The sequence below is a fragment of the Rhinoderma darwinii genome, chromosome 5, assembly GCF_050947455.1.
Source record: "Rhinoderma darwinii isolate aRhiDar2 chromosome 5, aRhiDar2.hap1, whole genome shotgun sequence".
In the NCBI taxonomy this organism is placed as follows: domain Eukaryota; kingdom Metazoa; phylum Chordata; class Amphibia; order Anura; family Rhinodermatidae; genus Rhinoderma; species Rhinoderma darwinii.
Window position 1 is genome coordinate 180,469,730 of NC_134691.1, and position 13,771 is coordinate 180,483,500.

The window sequence follows — 13,771 nt, forward strand, 5'->3', positions numbered from 1 at the left end:
AATAAAATATTTTTTCTATGTCTGTGTTTTTTTTTAAACTATATTACTACCACCTTAGTAATGGCTGCCGGCTGATTGACAGTATCCATTGCTAAGGCGGGGCTTAGTGTTAGCCGATGCATGGGCTAACACTAACCCCCATTATTACCCCGGTACCCACCGCCACCAGGGGTGCTGGGAAGAGCCGGGTACGATCCAGTACTTGACCATCTGTAGTGATGGTCGGCCACTGGGGTGGCCGCAGGCTGGTATTATCAGGAGGGGAAAGGCCAAAAACAGTGGCCCTTCCCACCCTGGTGATGCTAGGCTGCTGCTGCTTTATTGTATCTGGCTGGTTATGAAAAATGGGGGGGAACCCACGTCATTTAAAAAAAATAAAAATAAAAAAAAATTGGAAAGAACGATGTCGGGTCCCCCCCAATTTTCATAACCAGCCAGATACAACACAGCAGCAGCAGGCAGCATTACAAGGGTGGCAAGGGCCACTGTTTTTGGCCTTCCCCAGCCTAATACTACCAGCCTGCGGCCACCCCGGTGCCTGCCCGTCACTACAGATGGTCGGGTACTGGTTCGTACCCGGCTCTTCCCAGTACTCCTGGTGGCGGTGGGTACCTGGGTAATAATGGCGGTTAGTGTAGCCTCTCCACCGGCTAACATTAAGCCCCGCCTTAGTAATGGAGGTTGTCAATCAGCCAGCGGCCATTACTAAGGCGGTGATAATAAAGTTTAAAAAGATACAAGCACATAGAAAAAATATTTTATTGAAATAAAAAACCACAACCCACATTAACCATTTTATTGAGAATAAAAAAAACGCCGTCATTGAAGTCCTCGTATCCGAAGTCCAACAACCGAACCTGTAAAAAAACACAAACACACAAAAATAATCAGTAACACATAAAGAAGCAAAATTATTATTCTTACCTATCCTGGGTCCAGCGCTGGAGCCGCAATGTCAGCGTGCTGGGCCATGTATCTAATCCAATCATGTGTGATACTGTCTGCTGAGCTGTGTATCTAATCCAATCATGTGTGATACTGTCTGCTGGGCCCTGTATCTAATCGTATCTTGTGTGATACTGTCTGCTGGGCCCTATATCTAATCCGATCATGTGTGATACTGTCTGCTGAGCCACTGTATCTAATCCTATCATGTGTGATACTGCCTTCTGAGCCACTGTATCTAATCCTATCATGTGTGGTACTGTCTGCTGAGCCACTGTATCTAATCCTATCATGTGTGGTACTGTCTGCTGAGCCACTGTATCTAATCCTATCATGTGTGATACTGTCTGCTGGGCCACTGTATCTAATCCTATCATGTGTGATACTGTCTGCTCAGCCACTGTATCTAATCCTATCCATAGTTTATAGGGTCGTAGTGCTATAGATATGCTATGCTGTCTCATATACACACTTTTTTTTGGGCGGACACATATGTATTGGGGCTATTTCCCGGACATTTTAAGCCCTTAGGGTATGTTCACACGGCAGCGTCTGTTACGGCTGAAATTACGGTGCTGTTTTCAGGAGAAAACAGCACCGTAATTTCAGCCGTAATGGCATGTTCAGGCATCTTTCGCTGCATCCATTACGGAAGTAATTGGAGCTGGTTTTCTATGGAGTCCATGGAAAACGGCTCCATTTACATCTGAAGAAGTGACAGGCACTTTTTTGACGCGGGCGTCTTTTTTACGCGCCACCTTTTGACAGCGGCGCGTAAAAAAAAATTACCGTTGGCACAGAACATCGTAAGACCCATTCAAATGAATGGGCAGATGTTTGCCAACGCTTTTGAGCCGCATTTTCGGACGTAATTCAATGCTAAAACGCCCGAATTACGTCCGTAAATAGTGTGTGTGAACCCAGCCTTAGTGACGCCCCCGGCTGCTAGTGCTGCATTGTTGGGTCACTTAGGAGACCCAGCGATGCAGCTGAAAGCGGACCGTCGGCCATGAGAAGTTTGCGGGGGGGGGCCCAGTAGGAATTTTATCATCGGGGCCCATGAGCCTCTAGCTACGCCCCTGCTGCCAAGCACCCGCTCCAGCATGCAAAGGACACCCGTGCAGGACCTAGACAAGGCCGCCGAGAAAAGGCGGCATCCTAGCCTAAGGCTTCTTAGTGACCGCAGTGAAAAGTCGTATTGGGGGTCACTAAGGGGTTATTGGAGCCAGATTATCTTGAACTATTACATGGCTCTAAGTCTTTATTACCAACAGCTACTGTACAGATCAGAAAAAGAACATGTTATAAAATGTTTTTTATTTTAAAATGTTATATTTTAATGAAAATGAACACAAGATAAGCCCACATAATTTACATAGACATATAAATAGTGCCAGGATAAACCAATAGTTATCACTGATTATTTCGGCCCAGTGAGGGCGCAATAAGTACGCTACTATGTTTTCAAAAGAATGCAATTTCTCTTAAAAGAATCTTAAAAGGGTTTGCCACTACCGGACAAGATGATCTATCCACCAGATAGGTCATCAGTATATGATGATCCGAGACCCGGACCCCACTCCGGTCAGCTGCTCTGGCTGCCTCCGGGCATCGGACGTCCATCCCGGATGTAGTTGGCTCCGGTCACGGAATAGCAACCGAGCTGCAGTACTGCAACTCTGCTCCTACTCAAATGAATAGGAGCAGAGCTGCAGCACGGCCGCTATCCTATGTACGTGCCAACTGCTTCCGGCTCCGTACACTGAATATAGTATGCAATGACATCCGGTGCCCGCAGGCAGCCAGAGCTGCTGGTCGGTGCAGGGTCCGGGTGTCGGACATGCACCGATCATATACTGATGCCTTATCCGGCAGTCATCAGTTGTCCCGTAGTGGAAAGCCCCTTTAACAATGTGTGTATGACAATAGCAACAATCTTAAAATTGATCATGCATTTTTTACTGGATTAAAATGGGTAGTGTATGTACTACTCACCACTGGGTTCCCCGCCATTAAGGAAAATGGCGAAACAGGGGTCGCCGGATAGAAGTTTTATGATCCTGTCCAGCTAAGAAGAGGTGTAGAGGTAGCCACACTTGCACGTCTAATGTAGTGACTGGCTCAGCTATATTCATAACTCCCATAGACCAGTGGCGAGGGGCACAGGCATGCATGGCCACTTTTCCATATATGGTTGTGATAGCAGGTCAGGTGGCGTCTCAGTTCTGGAGATGAGAGATAGGCCTCCACATTTTTTTTTCTCAGGAGCCTCCGCCAACCTTAATCCAACCCTGGGTCCAGCACCTCTTACTGTCAGGGTGCCTGTGCAGCAGCAAACATTACACATGCATTATTGCCACCTCTAGACGATGACATTTAATAGAATATACCTGTGTTCAATACTATGAAGTTATCACAATGGTTTGTATACAAGCAGAGCAATTTCATTTTAATCTAAAGCCGATTCTTAATAAATATCAGACTTAGGCCCCATGCACACGACCGTAAAAACTCGCCGTAATTGCGGACTTCAATTACGGACCCATTCAGTTCTATTGGCCGTGGACACCTTTTCGTATCGCTACGGATGGGTGTCCGTGCCATAGAAATATTCTGAAAATTATGGAATGTGTTAGTTCTTTTGCATTTTACGGGCCGTGCTCCCATACTTTGTATGGGAGCACGGCCCGAAAATGCGGGCTGCAGTCGGCGGCCAGCCGTGCCCGCAAATCGCGGGCCGTGATTATGGGCACGGCCGTGTGCATGGGGCCTAAATGTCATTATTTAATACAGAAAGTCTCCAATTAGTTTTGGGAAGCTGTTTACATTGCGAGTGATTGCATGGCGTGGACCTTAAGGGGCACATTGGTAAAAGAATGTTAGCGTACAGAGTTTTATTTGAGTGAAAATAATATTGTTTTGATGCTTTTATATAAAAAGACCTCCAGAGCCTATAATTAAACTTCTCATTATTCATATTCTTTTGTGCCTGTAATCAGATCCTAGTAACCCCCCTGCCAAAACATGAAGTATACTTAAACTTGGCATGATATTTCTGGACTGAAATAGCTCCTAACAGAAAATTGTGTAAAAAGAGGCAGACAAAAGGAGCATTAAGTATAAGAACTCATGGAAAGATGTGCATCATCATTACCAACACATCGGTTTTGTACATCTTAGGAACTGTCTCCCGGTGTCAGACAGAGCAGTCTGAATATTTGGATCTGCAATTGATGAAAGATGACCGCTCAGGGAGGGAAGAAGAAGCAGCCGTTTAATTACCATTTCAGTGTAAAGAAAGAGGGCTTGTATAATACATATGTGTAATATAGTAATCTAATGTTAAAATCTATAGCATGTGCTGCAAAAATATTCTCTACTACTGGTAAAATGTTTTCCGAAGCAAGAATTAAATTTTTTTGTGTGACTCTTCTGTAATTTAGGAAGGGCAATAAATATATTATAATTTAGGATGCCCATGTCTGTTTGGTGTTTTAAAAACGTCTACCAAGCTGCACCTTTTTTTCTTCATAGGTTTTTATGGGAACGGATAAAAAAAGTTTTGCAAGATTTATTGATTTGTTTGTTCATCATATATAATGGCAATTCTATTCTTTTTATATGTGCACAGGGAATTATAATGGGGCCCTTTTCATGGGGTACTTGATCTTTTTACGTACTTTAGGTACAAATCGCCCCAATTGCTTCAAAAAGAGCCTTGTTATCATGGTCTAGCCTGGTATATAAACATCACAATGTAAAAGTCCTTATGATTTATTGTTTTAACTCTCATACTTTATAACCTTTGATCCATAAGAAAATCTAACATAGTGAGAACATATCCTTAACCCCGTCCCGGAATTTTATGCAGTTATTGTACATCATAGCTGGGAAGGGAGAGTATGGAGCAGGCTCATAGGCTAAGCCCGCTTAATCAGTGGCGGATTTAGTAGACCATAGGCCCAAGGCTCTGCCGCGCCGTAACTATTGTTAACACTACCTTTTTGTGCAAGTATTAACAAATGGGTGTTACTATTACCCTTGACAAAGGGCTGTGTCCCTACATACTGACAGTCTCCAACAATTGCTGACAGCATCACTCTGTGCAGGGACACATCCTCCTGACAAGGGGAATGGTAACACCCATATATCTATCAGTCCTGGACTGCACAAATACTTTTTTGTGAAATACAAGGATTTCCTATAATAAACATGTCAGAAGAGGCAACAGATTCTCTATAAATCCAGTGACTCACAGGTGACGTCTTCTCAGATTCTAGTAGGTTTTTTCCTCTTTTCTTCCCCATCCGGTCCAGACCTCATGATGACTTCTCCCGGCCATGACCCATTTCTGCAGAATTTGCCTCTCAGATGTCTTCGGCTTCTCACTTTTCCAACATTTTCACACATAAAATTCTCATGGTGCCACACACTGTGCCCTTAAATATAATAATAGCAACCATACACTGTGCCCCTGAATATAATAGTACCATACACTGTGCCCCTGAATATAATTGTGTCAAACACTGTAAAGTAAAGCACCACATACACAGTGCCCCCTGTAGATAGCACCATACACCTCCTTGAAGATAGTACCACCCACCCCCTGTTGATAGCGCCACACACAGCCCCTGTGGATAGCATCACACACACAGCCCCCTATAGTTAGCACTACACAGACCCTGTGGAGATAGTGCCACGCAGCCCCCCTATAGACTATAGATAGCACCACACAGCCCCATGTAGATGGTGCCACACAGCCCCCTACATATAGCGCCACACAGCTCCCTATATATAGTGCCACACAGCCCCCTGTAGATAGTGCCACACAGCCCTTCTGTAAATAGTGCCACACAGCCCTCCTGTAGATAGTGCCACACGCCCCCTGTAGATAGCACCACCCCGCCAGTAGATAGCACCTTCCCCTTGTAGATAGCACCACAGAGCCCCCCCTGTAAGTGCCACACACCCCCTGTAGATAGTGACACCCCCTGTAGATAGCACCCCCTTGTAGACAGCACCACACAGCCCCCTGTAGACAGCGACACACAGCCCCCCTGGGGAAAACACCACACAGCCCCCCCCCCTGTAGAATGCGCTACCCCCTGTAGTCATTCCCCTTCTTATCTGTCCCCGTTCTGGCGCCGTCCTCTTCTCCGACAATGTAAACCTGGTTTCTTCTGACCAGGCCGCATCCAGAAGAGCGACGCAAGTGGCGTGATGACATCATCGAGCCGCCTTTATCACAAAAAAAAGAAGGATGTTTCCCTTGCCTTGCCAGCGATGCCAATTCTGACTAGGGGCCAAAACTAAACGATTGGCGGCAAAAACATGACAAAACTGTGATGTAATCTTTGGGCGGCCATGCCCCCCCGGGAGCCTCGGGCCCCAGGCAGCCGCCCATAATGGACCTATGGGGATCCACCACTGCGCTCCATACTCTGTTGCAGCCGACACCTCCAGCAATGGCCGGGATCGAAGATAACTTAATTACCAGCTGTTTAATCTGTCATCTGCCCACAATATTGGTATTTGACATATACTATTTAAGAAAGTAGTCAACTCAGGACCTGTAGAGTGCTTGTACCTCAATCTTCAGACTTTGGTTAACTTATCTTCTTCTGCAGTCGTGTTTCTTTTCTCATCCTGGCAAGATTCAGTTTTCCTCTTTTTTTTTTTTAAAGAATTCCTACAGTAAAAAATAAATATTTAATGTTGCTTTGAGATCCTCCTGTACAGTAGCTTTGTGGATCCTTCCCCTTCAAAGCTCCGACGTTTGTGCTGCAGACCTCTCCTTAATTTACTAACAGTAAGTTGTTTTTATTACTGATATAGTGGAGCTGCAGCCTAATACAAGCCTACTTTTTCACATTACACTTGACCCCCCCCCACCCTCTCTTTCATTTTAGTACACACTTATGCGCCACCTGAAACAACGCAGAGGCTGCTGTGATCACAGGGCTTTATTAACTAGCAAGTTTCCTCACAGACAAACAAACAACTTGTCATTCCCTGTTTGAGTCAAATATTAAATATCTATCTACTCCTGCAGCTGACATAATCAGGAAGGAAATAAAGGTCTACAGTATTTCAAATCTTCTTCTCTGCCCCATTTTTAACTGAATAAAATGTGCAGACTGCAAATGAATGAAGCTAATAAACAACATAGAGTACTTCATTTTTAACTCTAGGTTAGAAAGCTGTATTATTTTGGAAATTGTTGAACCCATGACTGAACGTTAGAAACGCTAACAGAGTAATGGATTTCAGTTGTGCTAACACAATTACAAAGGTTTTGCTGATAACCAATTAGCACTTAAAATGATTAATTAAGAGTAAGAGAACTAAGTTTGACATTATGACAGAGTAATGATGGCTTAAAATGAACTTTGGAGTCACATGTTAATAATACATTATAAGTCAGCTAATTCAAGCAGTAATAACCATTTGAAACATCAGTAATTTCATATTTTTACAGCAATTTATAGGGGTTGTCTGATGAAATGTTTGCCGCTTAGCTGTTATTGCCGAGCGAAGGCTGCAGCCAGCAGTATTATACATTGACCATTCAAATGCATGGCAGCTTTTCATTAGATGATCTTTGCTATATTCCTAGGGGGAGGAACTAGGCAGGGAAATCCTTTTTGATGTCCATATACCCTCATCTCTTCTTGTTTGCACGCTGGATTTATTTCTGGGATATCTACATGGTCTTTGGATCAGGACTATCAGCTGGCACCCTTTTAATGCTGAACTACTTTTGCTTGGAAACCGAGTGCTGCTGTCTCTCTCTGCTGGTATATATATAAATATATATATATATATATATATATATATATATATATATATATATATATAGTAAGAGGGCAGCCCACGGGATCGCTGTCTCTTGGGGTAGACAGGCACTTTTGGCACAGTAAGAATAGACTACAGTCCAGTCACAGTGTGGTACTACTGGCCTCAGCCAATTTTATTAGGTAGAAAAGTTGTAGCGGATAACAAATAAATACATAAAGTAAATCCTAGGCCGTTTGGCCACTAACTAACATACAGTTCCTAACTACAAAGAGCTGAGCCTAGAGCTCCAACTCCCAAACACAACACCACAGTTGCTTTACTCACATCCAGCTTTCCCAGGAGCAGAGAGGCTGTGAACTCTGCCTCTGTTTAAAGCACACCTCAGCTGTGCAGGTAATTAGCCACAATGCAATACCTAAAGTGGCTAGTGGAATAGGAACCCTCCCAACTCTCCCTATTCCAACAACCAGGCCCTTTTACACAGGTTTTCCAGAGAATCCTTGAGCAAGGAAAACACATTTTCCTTCTAGCTCAATTCCCTGGCTGTTTTAAAATGTATAGGACAGGAACCTGGGTGAGAGGTACACTCCGTCCACTACTTTTCCCCTGGTCCTGTCACAAAATATATATATATATATATAAACACACACACACACACACACACACACACTATATACACTATGACACATCTTAATCATTGAATTCAGGTGTTTCATTCAGTCCCATTGCCACAGGTATATAAAATCCAGCACCCAGCCATGCAGTCTGCCTTTACAAATAGTTGTGAAAGAATGGGTCGTTCTAAAGAGCTCACTGAATTCCAGCGTGCTACTGTAATAGGATGTCACCGTTAGTGAGTCAGTTCGTGAAATTTCTTCGCTAATAAATATTCCATGACCAACTGTTAGTTGTAGTACTGCAAAGTGGAAGCATTTAAGAACCACAGCAACTTAGTCATGAAGTGGCAGACCACGTAAAGTTACAGGATGCCACCATTGCAACAAGTCAGTTTGTGAAATTTCTTCCCTCCTAGATATTCCACGATCAACTGTGAGTAATATTATTGCAAAGTGGAGGCGTTTAGGAACCACATCAACTCAGTCACGAAGTGGGAGACCATGTAAAGATACAGAGCAGGGTCGCTGAGTGCTGAGGCGCATAGTGCATAAAAGTCGCCAACGCTCTGCTGACTCAATAACTGCAGAGTTCCAAACCTCTGACATTAACATCCGCACAAAAACTGTGTGCCGGGAGCTTCATGGCATAAGTTTCCACGCCGTAACTGGACTTTGAAGCATGGGACTGAATGAAACACCTGAATTCAATGATTAAGAAGTGTGTCCCAATGCTTTTGTCCATACAGTGTAGCAGACTGGCTTCAGGAGAAGATTCTGGTGAGACCATTCCTTTTTTACAAACCGCAGGGCTGATAGCTAGTAACTGAATGGGAGTTGAAAGTGGCAATAAGATTTGGAGGTGTATATCTCCTTAAATATTAGCGGTGAACTAGAAATGAACATATCAGTTAAGTGTCCTTTCACTAATGCCTCCAAAAATGTACCGTATTTTTCGGACCATAAGACGCAGTTTTCAGCAAGAATAAATCTTGCTAAAAAGTCCCTACGTCTTATAGTCGGCAGTCAGGGGACCCGGCAGTGCCAGGCCCCCTGACCGCTCCTTACTTAACCCCTTCCCGACCCGTGATGTGCCGGCACATCATCGAGTGGGGAGGGGATGATGTATGGGACCGGCTCACGCACTTAGCCCGCTCCATACACTGCAGGTGTCAGCTTCTGACACACTGCACTTAAGGCTAGGAACAGTGATGGTGCTGTTCCTCGCCGTTTAACTAGTTAAATGCCGCGGTCAATAGCGACCGTGGCATTTATAGTGGTTTTCCAATGAAGGACATTTATGACAGATCCGCAGAATATGTTATAAATGTGAGATAGATGTGGGTCCTAACCCGTTCTATCTTACTTGGCTCCGCTGTCTTCCAGCCACTTCCTGCTTACATGGTCGAGTTGCGGAAACAGCGTAACTCGCTGAGCTACACAGTTTCCGTAACTCCCATAGAACTGAATAGTAGTTATGGAAACAGCGTAGCATGCTACGCTACTTCTGTAACTACTATGGGAGTTACGGAAACTGAGTAGCTCAGCGAGTTACTCTGTTTCCGTAACTCATCCATGTATTGCAGTGTATTGCAGTGTATTCTACCAGCGATCTAATGATCGCTGGTTCAAGTCCCCAAGGGGAACTAATAAAATTTGTAAAAAAAAAAGTTAGATAAATTTTCCTGAGAAAAAATTATTTTTTTTAACCAATAGTTTTTTCTTTGTTAAAAGAAGTAAAATATGAATTTTTTTCCTATTCTCTGTTGTCTAAAACCTGGATGCATCTTATAGTCAGGTGCGTCTTATAGTCCGAAAAATAAGGTAAATTAAAAGTGGATCAAAAATTGCTGACAGAACCGTTTACATATACTTTCAGACAGGTGGCGTCACCATTGGAAGTTTAAATGGCATTGTTTTGTACCTCTCCTTCTGTCGTATATAATTGCTACAACTGCACAATTATTCGGAAAGCTGTATTGTAATAACCTCTTACTGGACAGACATAAGGCAGAACTAAGCTGTTCATGGGGATGAGGGGTGCAACTGGAACTAAAAATGTCTCTGAGAATCCAATGAGCGGAGATTGTGAGAAAAATAACTAAGACGAAAAAGGAAATAATATGAAAAGTGTGAAAATCAATAAATATCTCAGCTCCTCCCCATAAGATGTCAGACAAAAAAAGTGTTCCCTCATAATATTTATTCTTGGTGCAAATCCGTGAGCAATGTGGCGGCAGGTTAAAGACCCCTCAGATAATTTGGGAGAATCATCAAAAGCAGACATGGGAAAAACGTGGAACAACCAAAATGAGTAGAAAATGAAGGTAACACAGAAAGCGATTCGATGCCTCAGCCAATACTCCAGGAAATTATAGAAGCGGTAAACAGCTAAATTTCTCTGAAAAAGTTGGGAATATCCAATTTAAAATCTTATTTCATAGTGAATATCTGTGAAAAATTAGTAAAAGAACAACATCAGCAGAAACTAGAATAACTGAATTGGAGGATAATGAGCAGAGATTGACCTAAAGAATAATCTTCCAGGAACAAAAACTACCAATCTAAGTAATTGGATTTGATATAACATACTGTGCGTGCGCTTCCCTGAGGGAAGTGGAGGCCAAGACCTAGCGAGACTCATTCAGAAATAGCTAAGAGAACAATTTGTCCAAGAGGACTTTTCTAGCTGCTTTGTGGTTGAAAGGGCACATAGAGCTCCACTATAGCCTTTGCCCCCTGTGATTAGACCCAGGGCAATTCTGCTAAAAATGTTATGCTCAGGCGACCATGATAACATTTTGCTGAAGAGTAGGTTGGAGTTGAAGTTTCCTTCATGTACTCATTTTGTTAAATGGACAGGCAATCTAGGTTGTATATAAAGATAAAAAGTCATCTTTTGCCTTGTTATTGGAGTTTCCGGCTTAGGTTTACATCGGGCTGTTGAGAAATCTATGTGTCAAACAATTCCCCAGCTACTCCAAGACCTTCAAGTGCAGGTCACATAAAGATTTATTTATTGTAAATCAGTTAATGATATCTGATATTGGAAATATTAAGTATTATAATTTATCCATGTCAGATCGTGCCCGGATGGAATCCCCATTACACTCTTTTAAATCCCCCCCCCCAAGCATGGACAACCCCCAGCATGGAAACCCTTCCAGCATGGATAACATCTGCCACAGCATGGACCCCTAAATCAGACCCTAGATCAGACATAAAAAAAAATAATTTTACTCACCATCCTTGGCTAGTCTTTAGCCCGTCCACCAGGATCCTCACAAACTCCCACATCAGGCCCTGGAGAATAAGGGCTGTGCGTGGCGCATAGAGGGTCCTGACGCCGAGTAGCATCAGGACGTTGTATTCAACGCAGCACACAATCTCCAGTGTCAAGAGGTTGTGTGCTGCATCACATACAATGTCCTAAAAATAAGGAGAAGATTAATTTAAGGGGCCCAGGAAGAATGGTGGAGGTTTCCAAAGATTTATTTGTTAGGCATTGTAGACCTATAAAGTGAATTATAGTACCAAAGATTTGAGGTAATTTTTGGATGTTATTACAGTGCCAGTGCTTATAACATCACATAGAGAATTTTTGGACACTTTGAGACTTTAGCAGAGGTTGAGACGGCGCTGAAAGTTTGTAAGAAAGTTCTGCAATTACCAAATTAAATAGGCTTTGAAAATATCATCTGATGGAAAAAAGGGTAATGGTAGATGATTACACCATTGGAGCTCCCTAGAGAAGCCCATGACATCACTATCCATATATGGATAGTGACACCAGTGGCTTCTCCAGGAGCGGAATCCCCAGGCAGAGCGTCGGCAACGCTTTGGCCGGTGATTCCTCCATACCGCCAAACTTTCAAGTATTACAAAGAAGAAAAAAATGATGTGGCAGTATAATGCCTTCTAGCTGCCCACACACAGTATAATGCCCTCTAGCTGCTGCCATACAGTATAATGCCTTCATAGCTGCCACCATAGAGTATAATGCCCCATAAATGCATCCATACAGTATAAAGCCCACACAGATGCTCCCATACAGTATAATACTGACACAGATTGTCTCATGCAGTATAATGCCCACACAGATGCCCTCATGCAGTATAATGTCCAATCAAATTCCCCCATACAGCATAATGCCCTATAGCTGCTCCCACACAGCATAATGCCCCTATAGCTGCCCCCATACAGCATAATGCCCCTATAGCTGCCCCCATACAGTATAATGCACCAATACAGAATAATGCCCCCATAGCTGCCCCATACAGTAAAATGCCCCATAGCTGCCCCATAGAGCTTAATGCCCCAAAGCTGCCCCCATACAACATAATGCCCCCATAGCTGCCCCAATACAGTATAATGCCCTATAGCTGCTGTCATACTGTAGAATGCCCCCACAGCTGCCCCAAACAGTATAATGCCCCCATAGCTGCCCCCACACTGTATAATGCCCCCTTAGCTGCCACCATACAGTATAATGCCCATATAGTATAATGCCCCTATAGATTCCCCCATACAGTATAATGCCCCCATAACTGCCCACATACAATATAATGCCACATTATATTCCGCTCCTAGATGCTATAGTTCATATATGGACAGTGATGTCACTGATATCACTGTCCATGTATGGATAGTGGCGCCAGGGGCTACCCCAGGAGCGGAATCTCGAGCCAGAGTGTCGGCAATGGGGATTCCGCTTTAGAGGAGCCACTGACGTCACTGTCCATATATGGACAGCGACGTTAATGGCTTCCCCGAGCACAGCGCTTAAAGTATCGCTCTGCCCGGGGAGTCCTCGCTGAGCAGAGGAGCTCCCTCTGCTCCTCCGCTCCGAACTAATGCTGAAGCAGGGAGCTGAGGGTTCCTTGCTTAAGTATTGGCTTCAACTGTATCTGCGTCCTGAGGACGCAGATACAGTTGACAGCGGGGCATACCCCTGGCCAACTGGGACAGCAGGACAACACCCGGAATCTGGGACTGTCCCGCTGAATCCGGCATGGTTGGAAGGTATGGGAGGGAGCTCCCACTCTGAGTGCATTAGGGAGCTGACTGCTCAGCATTAATGCGTCAGCATTAGGTTCAACTGTATCTGCGTCCTGAGAAGGCAGATACAGTTGACTGCGGGACATACCCCAGGCCATCCAGGATGGTTAGGAGCTATGATTCCACCCTTGGAGGAGGAGCCCCTGAAGACACTGTCCATATATAGATAGTGACCTCAGGTGGGATTCCGCTCCAGGAGGAGTATTTAATTGTATCTGCACCTGGCCAGGCGCCCCCCTACCTTCTCTCCCAGTTGCAACCGGGGCACATGCCCCGTCTGCCCGCCCTAGCTACACCCTTGCCTTCTGGTAAAACATGGAGCACGTCTAAAATGGGACCGGGTTGCTCGAGTTGAG